The 12,497-nt window shown below is 41.1% G+C and overlaps 1 non-coding gene across 1 annotated transcript; it reads left to right on the top strand.

Annotated features, from left to right (window-relative positions):
• Positions 1-9,215: 9,215 nt before the first annotated feature.
• On the top strand, positions 9,216-9,402 carry LOC129503519 (U2 spliceosomal RNA). The gene has a single exon (XR_008663191.1). It is a non-coding gene; the product is annotated as a U2 spliceosomal RNA (small nuclear RNA).
• The last annotated feature ends 3,095 nt before the right edge of the window (positions 9,403-12,497 follow it).

Genomic DNA, 12,497 nt, shown 5'->3' with positions numbered 1-12,497 from the left:
GAAGCTCCAAGTTTTCATTAGAAAGGACAGGGTGATTTGTGTATTAAGAAGGGGTGAGTAAAAAAAAAAAGAAGGGGTGAGTAGTTACTCTTAATTTTTTCTGTGAACACTCTAATGTGTAAGGAAAGGAAATAAACATGATCAAGAAATATCTGACCCAGTAGGTATTTTATTTGTTTGTATTTTAAGTTGTTTTATTTATTTTTTTTATTTTTTAAAGATTTTATTTAGGGGAATTTGGGTGTCTCTGTCGGTTAAGAGTCTGCCTTTAGCTCAGGTCATGCATGGTCTCAGGGTCCTTGGGATGGAGCCCTGCATTGGGCTCCCTACACAGTGGAGAGTCTCCTTCTCCCTCTCCTCCCTATTTGTGCTCTTTCTCTTAAATAAATACAATCTTTTTTTTTTTTTCAAAAAAAAAGATTTATTGTATTTATTCATTCATGAGAGACACAGAGAGAGAGGTAGAGACACAGGCAGAGGGAGAAGCAGGCCCCATACAGGGAGCCTGATGCAGGACTCGATTCCTAAACTTCAGGATCACCCCCTGAGCCAAAAGCAGAGCTAAACCGCTGAGCCACCCAGGCATCCCAATAAATAAAATCTTTTTATTTTTTTATTATTTATTTATTATTTATTTTTTTTAAGATTTTATTTATTTATTCATGAGAGACACAGAGAGAGAGGCAGAGACACAGGCAGAGGGAGAAGCAGGCTCCATGCAGGGAGCCCGACATGGGACTCAATCCCGAGTCTCCAGGATCACACCCTAGGCTGAAGGTGGCACTAAACTGCTGAGCCACCTGGGCTGCCCCCAATAAATAAAATCTTAAGAAAAAAATAGAGTTCCCTTAAATAGCAAAGGAACCACCAACTCACATGGCCTAGGAAGCTGACTTGAGATAACTTGTCTTTGTTAATCTGGAAAACATATCAGAAAACTTCACAGAGTGAAGCGGGTGCTTTTCTAAAGCTTTCTCTGTGCTGTTCCAGAAACTAATGCTGGAAAGAATATCAGTAGCTTGTGAAGTCTTCCAGAAGAAGGAGCCCTCATCATTGCTGATGAAAAGAACCCAGAATGGTTTCTTAAGGATATCCTTCCTAGCTTCTTTCCTCTGCAGTCAGCCAAAAGGACATGGCTCTGGCGGTTCACTAGCATTAACCACCCTTGCCTTTTCCTCTGGGGTCAGACTGCCTGGTTTGAGTCCTGGGTCCACCCTGGGCCTCTTTCTTCTACCATGTGATACCATTTAGGAGAAAGTGGGCTGACAGACCAAAACCATAGCCCTTGTCATCAGACCAGGTCCTTGTGAATCTTGTCAGCTCACAGGATATATCAGCTATCTATTGCTGAGTAACAAATTGCCCAAAATGTAGCAGCATAGAATAAATATTTTTTCCCCCAGTTTCTTAGGGTTAGGAATCCAGATGTGGCTTAGGTGGTGATTCTGGCTCAGGATTGCTCATTAGGTTTAGTAAGGATGTGGACTAGGCTTGTAGTCTGAGCTTAGAAGTGACATCCCACATTTTTGCCCCTCTCATGGATGAAGGATTCAAGGCCCCGAAAGGTGAGGCAGTTTACATAATTGCCTCCATCTTGTCCTTGCAGACCTAGCCTGATCATTTTCTGGAGACTGGTAGAGGTAAGGTTTCAGGAGCTTGACATAGATCCCCTGTGCTCAGACATGCTGGCTTACATCACCAGTTCTAAGAAAATGCTGTAAGTATAACCAGGCAGTGTGGCATGGTGGAAGGAGTGGCTGCTTTAGACTCAGACAGGAATGGTTTCAAATCTAGGCTCTTCTACTCATTATCTCTGTGATTATAGTCTTGTCACTTAAACTCAGGGAGAGAGTACCTTACAGTGCTGTTGATGTATAGAAATGAGATCTGTGAGAGTGGCAGCAAATATGACAGACCTCATTCTACAGTTTGTTTCTTGAAAATCTCTTTTAGATCTTTCCTTCCTGTTCCTTTAGCCATGGTCCTTACCAGCTTATGGCCTAGTCCCAGACACAGTCTTCCAAACTTGTGTTGGTTCTGCACCCTTCTCCTTCGTCTTTCTCTTTCCTTCTCCACACTGGCTGCTTCTTGCTCTGCTGTGTGCACCAGGCTGATGTTCCTCTGCCACTCTCTGCTTTCAGCAAGCCATTCTCTGTTCCTGTACTGCCTCTCAGTTGCCTGTGGCATGAAGTATAATTCCTCTGCACACCCACCTGTCAAGGCTCCTCACGGGCCTTACTTCCCCTCCCTGATGATCCCAGGGCCCACACCACTCTCCACTCAGAGTGGCCTCTTTTCTGCTCTCATACTCCTGAGCTCTGGCTCATTATTTCCCTCAGCTATGGTGACCCTTCCCACATTGATGAGAATCATGTCCCGACTTTAATGCCCAGACCAAACACCGCTTGCCCTAAACACTTTTACTGCCTTTGCTTAACTCACTTCAATGGCATTTATTGAGCATTTGTTACGTGCAAAGAACTGTGCAATAGGAGAGGTCATACAGCTAGGCAAAACACACAGCATATATTTTACATGGGTATTTTTTTAAAAATATTTATTTATTTATTTATTTATTTATTTATTTATTTATTTATGATAGACAGAGGAGAGAGAGAGAGAGAGAGAGAGAGGCAGAGACACAGGAGGAGGGAGAAGCAGGCTCCATGCCGGGAGCCCAACGTGGGACTCGATCCCGGGACTCCAGGATCGCGCCCTGGGCCAAAGGCAGGCACCAAACGGCTGAGCCACCCAGGGATCCCCTACATGGGTATTTCTAAGGAAAAAAATATTTTTTGAATGGCCTTTGATCTGGGATTGGAGGGAGGGTCAGGATTTTTCTAGGGTGAGGTAGGAAGGCAGAATGTAGTACATCTGTTGGGTGCAATTAAGTTTTAGTTGCCTTTTTTCAAGAAATGCTCCTCCTAAAAAAAAAAAAGGAAAAGAAATGCTCCTCCTAACCAGCATGTGTCCCCCGCATAGGGAAGGGTTGCAACAGCCATGTTTGTATTGATGAGACCCTAGTTTCCCAAGCCATGGATGACATTTGACCCAAGCTACCATTCAGTCTTCCTATTTGTGAATTGAAGTCAAGGATCATCGGTGTTGGTAAGTCCCTACCCTTGCAACTGAAGATGTTGAACTTGGAAATGTGGAGCAGCGATCCTCTACCATGTGCCCACCCTGCAGGAGAAGAGAAAGAAGAAAATAAATATTTAGAGAAGAGAAGATGGGACCAGGGGCTACAGGGAGGACCAGCATTTTACAGGTCCAGGTTCCAAATCCATTTGAAGCTTGACCAGATTTTGGCTGTGAGGTTTGTGAGATTTCTTCAAATTCTTGTAATAAACTCTACCTTTTAAAGACATTTTTTCATTTTTTTATACCCAATGTGGGGTTCAAACTCACAATCCTTAGATGAAGAGTCACATGCTCTACTGACTGAGCCAACCAGGCATCTGAAGCTTTTACAACTAAGACACAAAGTCCTAAACCATGGGATTTCTAAAAAGAGGCAGAGTATGAGATGTCCCATTTCCAGAGTGCAAGGGGAGGAGTAATTGGCCATCAGGCTGGAAGGATAAGTTACTGTAGACACATTGTGTCAGGCTTTAAATGCCATATATATAGAAGCTGGGAACTACTTAAGAACTACTGAGTTTTGGGATGTTTGGGTGGCTCAGCGGTTGAGGTCTGCCTTCGGCTCAGGGCGTGATTCTGGAGTTCTGGGATGAAGTCCCACATGGAGCTCCCTGCATGGAGCCTGCTTCTCCCTCTGCCTGCGTCTCTGCCCCGCTCTCTCTCTCTCTCTCTCTCTCTCTCTCTCTCTCTGTCTCATGAATGAATAAATAAAATCTTAAAAAAAAAAAAACTACTGAGGTTTTGTGTAGACAAATAATTTGTAATTTCAGAAATGGGCTTTGGAAGTCCAGATGGAAGCACTGATACATAGATTTGAAATCCAGCTGGTAAATGATAATATTTTCTAGCTATATTTCTAGACCTTGGGCAAATTACCTAATATCTTGGTTTTTGCATTTGTAAAATGAGAATACTAATGCTTAGCTCATAAGATTTGGGGGAAATTATATGGAATAAAAGATAATAGATTGTCAAATATTATGCACTCATGGTAAGTAGTATTATTTTTATCTTTCCTTTCTCTAAATTCCTGTGACACTTATATCCAATACTATGCACATTAGCCTTATTTATTTTTAAATTATTTCAAGTATGCTGATTTTGTCTCATAATCAGATCAAAAGTCTCCATGAAATAGTAACATCTTATACTGTTTTTATATTTCTCACGATTCCTATATGAGCTTCCAGGCCCATATATAAAGAATTAAATGATCAAATGATTGCTTGTTGGCAGCACCAAAACCACTCTGTTCTGGCATTTAGTGGCTGATAAACATTTCCACATGTTGACTTTTCATGAACTGATGGTCTGGGTTTGGGGCTTATCAGAAAAATGACCACATCACTGAAGCCACTTCCCAAATTACAAGATTTAATGAGCCAAGGAAATTTAATTATTTGCCAAATGTATTTTCTGGTTTAGATTATGACTTGATGGCAGCAGTTGTTACCACGAAATCTTTTGGAAAAATTATACACAGATACAAATAGACTTATGATTTTATCCATCCATTCACATTAAGAGTCTACTATATGCCCCCCCCGGGGGGGGGGCTGAGCAGTTGAGCATCTATCTTTGGCTCAGGGCATGATCCGGGGTCTGGGGATTGAGTCCCACATCGGGCTCCATGCAGGGAGTCTGCTTCTCTCTCTATGTCTCTGCCACTCTCTCTGTGTCTCTCATGAAAAAAAAAAAAAAAAGAATCTATATATGGGGATGCCTGGCTGGCTCAGTTGGTGGAATGTGCAGCTCTTGATCTTGAGTTTGTGAGTTCAAGCCCCATATTGGGTGTAGAGATTACTCAAAAATAAAATCTTAAAAAAAAATCTACTATATGAAAGGTATTGAACCAGGCAAGTCTGATGCACAGATATATGCAGAATAGGATCTCTACCCACAGAATGTTTGCAATCTATCTGGGGAGTCAAGCCATGGAAGTAAATAATTATAGGACAGCATGTGATAAGTGTAATAAAAATAGTGGAAAGTCTGACAGAGCTTAAGGGAACTGAGTAGTCAGGAAAGGCCTCCTTGAAGAAGTAGTATGTACATAAGGTTTTGAAGGATAAGTAGGATTTAGGATTTCAATAGCCAAAGTTGGGTGGAGAGCCATCTTAGGCTGAGTGATGTGAGTAAAGATACAGAGGCTGAGGAAGTCAAGGTGTCTAGAACATGGGTGTGTGTAGAAGTATACGGGGAGAAAGGGGAGACGGTTAGGAGCCAGAGCCAGGAAAACCTTAAATGCTGAGTTATGGATTTGGATTTTATATATTAGATAAGAGAGAGGTCCTGAGTTTTCCTGAAAAGAAGAATCTTGGGACATTTTTTGTACAATCTGTGATTAATTGATGGTGATGTGCAGGTAAAAGAAACCTAAAGCAATTGGAAAAGTATGAGGTCAGATAGGCTGAAATTGGGGGATTGCATTAGAAATGGAAGGGATATAGATAAAAGATTATAAAGGGCTCATTAACTACTTGGATGGACATGGAAGTCTTGGAAGACATCAAAGAATATGTTTCCCTGAGACGATGAGTCAAGATCTGGGAGTGTTGATTTTGGTGCTATCGAGACAACCAAGTCGGTATCTGGTAGGCACTGAAAGTATGGCTGGAGCTCAGGAGAAAAATCAGAACCAGTGTGGAGTCCACAGTTCTTCCCATACAATGCCTTCCACAGGAAGGATTACATACCTAAAAAGGAGAGAGAGAAAGAGAGACAGAGAGAGAGAAATTATGTAGAGGAGAAAAGGTAAATAGACAAATTTTGAGTCACATTTAGTGAACTGGAAGAGGAGCCAAAGAAGGCAACAGAGAGATTTCAAATATAAAGCAATGACAATGAATTAAGTGCCTATCATCTTCTAGGTACTATTCTAAGTGTTTAAAATTTATTCACTCATTTAATTCTCAAAATAACTTGATGATGTAAGTACTATCGCTTAAGCTCTCTGAGTCAGAGAGCTTTGCCTGAGCCCACTCAGCAAGTCACAGAGCCCAGAGTCAAACCCCAGCAGTTTGACTCCACATGTCTTCTTTAATTTAAAAAAAAAATTTTTTTTTTAAGTAATCTCTATACCAAACATGGGGCTTGAATTCCAGATGCCATGATCAAGAGTTGCATACTCTCCTGACTGAGCCAGCCAGGCTCCCCGTGGTGAGAGTAGAGTTCTTAACTTTGTTTTGCCTTTGAAGTAATGATACAGGGTTAGGTCACTGAAATTAAAGGATATTGGAGTTTCAGGGAGAAGGTAATCAAAAGTGCCAGTGTTGATGACAGATCATGGAGAATGAGAATCATTACCATGAAGCAAAACCTGGGAGGGATATTGTAAAACGAGGCTCTGATTTCTCAATATCATGTATGTACAAGCACATATTCTGCACTGGACTGATACCAGCCTAACTCCCTTTAACAAGGTTGATCAAGGATGACAAGAAGGTTTTCACTCAGGTGATTGTTCTGGAAATAAGGTGGCTAAATGCATTAGTCACTGGCCTTCCCTGTCATCGTCTTAGATCCATTAAGCCCATTCAACCTGCCATTCAGGTGGCTGGAAAAGAATGCAAGCCAAATCCCAACTGTCTCTCAAGCAAGCCTTTAATAAAGGGCCAGAGTAATTTAATGAAAGCTTCAGTTCTCCTCTTTGGCTGAGGCTAAATAAAGGTGGGGAAGGGGATCTTACAATCAAGAGAATTTAAATAGGGCTTGAAGAGCACTGAGACAGGATGCCTGGGTGGCTCAATGGTTGAGCCCCTTTGGCTGAGGGTGTGATCCCGGGATCCAGTGTCAAGTCCCACATTGGGTTCCCTTCGAGGAGCCTGCTTCTCCCTCTGCTTGTGTCTCTGCCTCTCTCTCTGTGTTTCTCATGAATAAATAAATAAAATCTTAAAAAAAAAATGAAACCTTTGCAACAGCATAGATGGAGCTAGAAAGTATAACGCTAAGTGAAATAAGTCAAAGACAAATACTATGACATATGATTTCACTCATATGTGGAATTAAAAAAAATAAAACAGATGAACAAAGGATAAAAAGAGACAAATCAAGAAACAGACTCTTACATATAGAGAACAAACTGGTGGTTACCAGAGGGAAGGTGGGTGGGGGGACAGGTGAAATAGGAAGAAGGGATTTTTTTTTAAAGATTTAGGGATCCCTGGGTGGTGCAGCGGTTTGACGCCTGCCTTTGGCCCAGGGCGCAATCCTGGAGATCTGAGATCGAATCCCACATCGGGCTCCCGGTGCATGGAGCCTGCTTCTCCCTCTGCCTGTGTCTCTGCCTCTCTCTCTCTGTGACTATCATAAATAAATAAAATTTTTAAAAAAAATCTCTTAAAATTTTTTTTTACTTACCCATGAGAGACACACAGAGAGAGGCAGAGGTAGAAGCAGGCTCCCTGTGGGCAGCCCCATGTGGGACTCGATCCCAGGACCCCAGGATGACAACCTGAGCCAAAGGCAGACGCTCAACCCTTGAGCCACTCAGGCATCCCGGTAGAGGGGATTAACAGTACACTTATTTTGATGAACACTGAGTAATGTATAGGATTCTGATTCACTATATTGTACACCCGAAATACACTGCATGTTAACTGTACTGGAATTAAAAACTTAAAAAACAAAAAACAAAAAATAAATAAAAATAAAAACTTAAAAAACAAATAAATAAATTTGATTTTCTCCTGTTTAAAAAAAAAAAAAAAACAGAGTAGACAGAGAGGTCATTCTGTAAAATATAGAACACCAGAGAAGAGAGCAGATTTGAGGAGGGAGGGAAATGTTAGTACATAAGTTAAATTTGAGTCAATGAGCAGGGAATATTCAGACCTGCAGTTCAGCAGAAAGCCCAGGACTAGCATACCCATTTAGGAGCATCAACAAGGAACTATCCTTTGAAACTTTGGGAGTGGATGAGGTCATCCAGGGGGAATGCAGAAAGAGAAGTGGGTGGAGAACAGGGCCCTTGGGAGCAGCTGTTGATTGGCCTCCATGGAAATTGCATGAGGAGCTGAGTGCTCATCTCTTTTATGGATTGTTATTCTCATTTCCTCTGGCTATGCTGACACTGTTGCTTCTCTATTTTCTTCTGGGCAAGCAACCCAATTTTTGACAATTCTCTAAAAGGCTATGCAAATCTAACTTGCTATTAATACTGTTATTTCATTGTCCCAATTACTTAGCTGGTACCTGAAAGCCTTCAACAACATACCCTCTGCCACCTTCAGCAAACCCTTTGGTAACACTTTGTTGTTTAAAAACGTAGCTCAAGGGACCCCTGGGTGGCTCAGTCAGTTAAGCATCCAACTCTTGGTTTTGGATCAGGTCATGATCTCAGGGTCAGGAGATCAAGCCCTTGATGTGGGCTCTGTGATCAGCGGAAAGTCTGCTTAAAGATTCTCTCCCTCTTTTGCACCTCCCCCCTCAAATAAATAAATAAATATTTAAAAAATAAAATAAAAACTGGGGCACCTGAGTGGTTCAGCGGTTGAGCAACTGCCTTCGGCTCAGGTCACGATACCAGGGTCCTGTGATGGAGTCCCACATCAGGCTCCCTGCAGGAAGTCTGCTTCTCCCTCTGCCTACATCTCTGCCTCTCTCTGTGTCTCTCATAAATAAATAAAATCTAAGTAAATAAATACATACATACATACTTAGCTCAGGTGTCTTTCCTTCCCTGGGCTGATATCTGTCATGGAACTTTTTTTTTTTAAATTTATTTTTTATTGGTGTTCAATTTACCAACATACAGAATAACACCCAGTGCTCATCCCGTCAAGTGTCCCCCTCAGTACTCTGTCATGGAACTTAACACTTCACAATAATTGCCTGATTTTTTTTTATCTGCTTCCCTAGCTATACAGAAAGCTCTTCAGGGCAGGAATTTCAGTTTATCTGTCTTAGACTCTCCAGTACCTAATACAGACCATGACACTTAGGCATCTGAAAAATGGCTATTGAATGAATGACTTTGAGTTCTAAGAGATTTATTGACAGGGCTACTATACATTCCAGGGCACTCTTGGTTTACACCTGTTGTTCTGGCACAGTTATTAATAATTACCCATTTCATCACTTCTCAGCCTTTGGCTTAGATCAAGTGTAGTATCTGTTCCTATCACTTTAATATCTGATACATCCTCTATCCATGGACATATTAAATGGATTTTTGGAGAACGGAGATGGAAAAGGAGCTTGTTCTGTCCACTAAACACATCAACCAGGTATTATAGTACTTTAAGGAATGGTGGCCCCCTCAGAGACAAAATAATAATAATAATAATACAATCTTATAATTATACAGGAATAATTATGTTGTATATTAATTATTATATATTTCATTATAGTAACTTCATATTTATTATATTAATTATATTTTATTATATATTAATTATATGTTATAATATGTATGTATAAGATTATATTATTATTATTCTGCCTGTCAATATCAAAAGTGCCCTCATTTGCAAGATAAAGTATGCAGTTACATTATTTATAGAATACCCAATTGTCATAGCTGGTCCTAACTTTTTTTTCCTTTTTTTAAATATTTATTTATTTATTATAGACATAGAGTGAGAGAGAGGCAGAGACACAGGAGGAGGGAGAAGCAGGCTCCATGCAGGAGCCTGATGTGAGACTCAATCCCAGGTCTCCAGGATCACGCCCTGGGCTGCAAGCGGCGCCAAACCGCTGAGTCACCTGGGCTCCCCGGTCCTAACTTTTGGTAGGTGTCTTCATTTATAAGATATTTCTACCAGAGAAACCAGCAGACACAGCAGGTTCTGTTACTAGTTCTAGTCAACATTAAGTAACGCAAATCACTTTTCTGAAATTTTGAGGCAGAAATGAGACACCAGAGTTATGGGAAAGAAAGGGAATTCATGCAGATCTTTACATTCCTAAACTTCTTTCAAAACCAGCAAGCTATAGAATCAATACAAAAAACGATTGGCACAAATAGAACAGTGCGGTGCTAAGAACCAAGAACTATAGGATTTTATAGATATAAGAGGCCTCACAAATTAGACAACTACAATAGTTCATTGTATAAATGAGGAACTGAGGCCCAGAGAGATTATGTTGAACTGACCAGCTATAAAATTCAGTTAAAAATGGGGCCTAGACAGAAGGATAATCAAATGTAACAAAAACAGAAAAAGAAAACTCAAAACTAGACCCACATATATGCGGTTATTTGATTTTCAATGAAGGTGCCAAAGCAATTCAATTAGGATATTATTTTTAACAAAGGGTGCTGGAACAATTAGGAGAAAAAATGAATCTGACCCCCTACCTCACACCATTCACAAAGGCTAATTTGAAAAGGACTAGAGACCAAAGTATAAAAAATAATATAACCATAGGGGTGCCTGGGTGGCTCAGTTGGTTAAATATCTGACTTGATTTTTGTCTCAGGTCATGATATCAGGGTCCTGGAACGGAGCCCCATGTCAGGCTTAGTGCTCAGCAGGGAGCCTGCTTGAGGATTTTCTCCCTCTTCCTCTGCCCCACCCCACTAGTACTCTTTGCAGGCATGATCTCTCTCTAAAGTAGATAAATAAAAAACACATATTATTGTGTTTATAAAAAACACAACAACAGCAACTATAAAAAAAGGTTCTAGAGGGATGCCTGGGTAGCTCAGCGATTCGGCATCTGCCTGCGACTCAGGGCATGATCCCAGGATCTGGGATCGAGTCCCACATCGGACTCCCTGCATGGAACCTGCATCTCCCTCTGCCTGTGTCTCTGCCTCTCTCTCGCTGTCTGTGCCTCTCATGAATAAATAAATAAAATCTTTAGGAAAAAAACAAAACAAAATAAAATATCTTATTATAAGAAAAACACATGCTTATCTTTTTTTAAAAAAGATTTTATTTATTTATTCATGAGAGAAACAAAGAGAGAGGCAGAGACACTGGCAGGGGGAGAAGCAGGCTCCATGCAGGAAGCCCGACATGGGACTTGATCCCAGGACTCCAGGGTCATGCCCTGGGCCAAAAGTAGGCACCACACCACGGAGCCACCAGGGGATCCCCAACACATGCTTATCTAAAAAAACTTAGAAAAGTAGAAAATTGAAAAACTGGAGCTATTCTTTTAATTTTTACACTTACAAATAATATTTCCTTATTGTAAAAGTTCTGTTTATTTGTGAAACTTTTGGAAAATAGAAGTGTAAAGAATTTTTAAGCAGTGATTATCTTTCTTTCTTTCTTTCTTTCTTTCTTCTTTCTTTCTTTCTTTCTTTTTTTTTAAAGATTTTATTTATTTATTCATGAAAGACACAGAAAGAGAGAGAGAGGCAGAGACACAGGCAGAGGGAGAGGGAGAAGCAGGCTCCATACAGGGAGCCCTAAGCAGGACTGGATCCAGGGTCTCCACAACCACGCCCTGGGCTGAAGGCGGTGCTAAACTGCTGAGCCACCCAGGCTGTCCTGATTATTTTCATCAAAGCAATTAACTGTGTAACAGTCCATTAGATTTTAGCATCTCTTTTTTTCAAATGTTTAATATATGAATGACTCCTACACAACTCTGAAGAACATGTCTTTTGTAAGCTGTTTTTTTTTTAAGGTTAAAAACAAAATAATTACTAAATGTATAGAATTTAAAGAACTGGTATTGTTAGTTCTGGGTTTCACAAAATACTAACTTCCAAATTCCATCTTTTTAAATCAAATACATAAAACTGGACTCTACTTCATTCTCCTGTGCTAAGGAAGTGAATTTGCCAATGCAACAATGATGACGACCATTCTATTCTGCTGTGCTGCCCATGTCACTGAGGGAACAACCTGAGGCTCTCCCCACTCTTCGCGGAGCAGGCACGGTGGTGAGGTCATGGAAGCGTCCCCAGTGCACTTGAACTCTGCTCTTTTTTTTTTTTTTAAGATTTATTTATTTATGATAGACATAGAGAGAGAGGCAGAGACATAGGCAGAGAGAAAGGCAGGCTCTATGCCCGGGAGCCCTACGTGGGACTCGATCCTGGGACTCCAGGATCACACCCTGGGCTGAAGGCGGCGCTAAACAGCTGAGCCACCTAGGGATCGCTGAACTCTGCTCTTCATTGGGACACCTGAGCGGCTAGATCCAGGTGCACTGACCCTGGTTGCCTGGGTTGTCTGCAAAGACTTGAGACGGTGGGAGCCAGCCTCCTCCCTTTTCCCCTCTGCTCCAAGGGTGGAAAAACACCAAGGCCTCTTGTTTCCTTTCCCTAACGTGGTATGGGTCTAGTGGGAATTTGCCAAAGGAACTTTCCTAAAAATTTAGGGGAACTAAAAGGAAAATAAACAAGGGAAACTCAAAAATAACAGAGTGAACAGACAGCATACAGGTCCTGAGCT

This window comes from Nyctereutes procyonoides, unplaced genomic scaffold (assembly GCF_905146905.1).
Source record: "Nyctereutes procyonoides isolate TBG_1078 unplaced genomic scaffold, NYPRO_anot_genome, whole genome shotgun sequence".
Lineage (NCBI taxonomy): Eukaryota > Metazoa > Chordata > Mammalia > Carnivora > Canidae > Nyctereutes > Nyctereutes procyonoides.
Note: the sequence above shows the minus strand (reverse complement) of the source record. Positions and strands in the feature narration are given on the sequence as shown.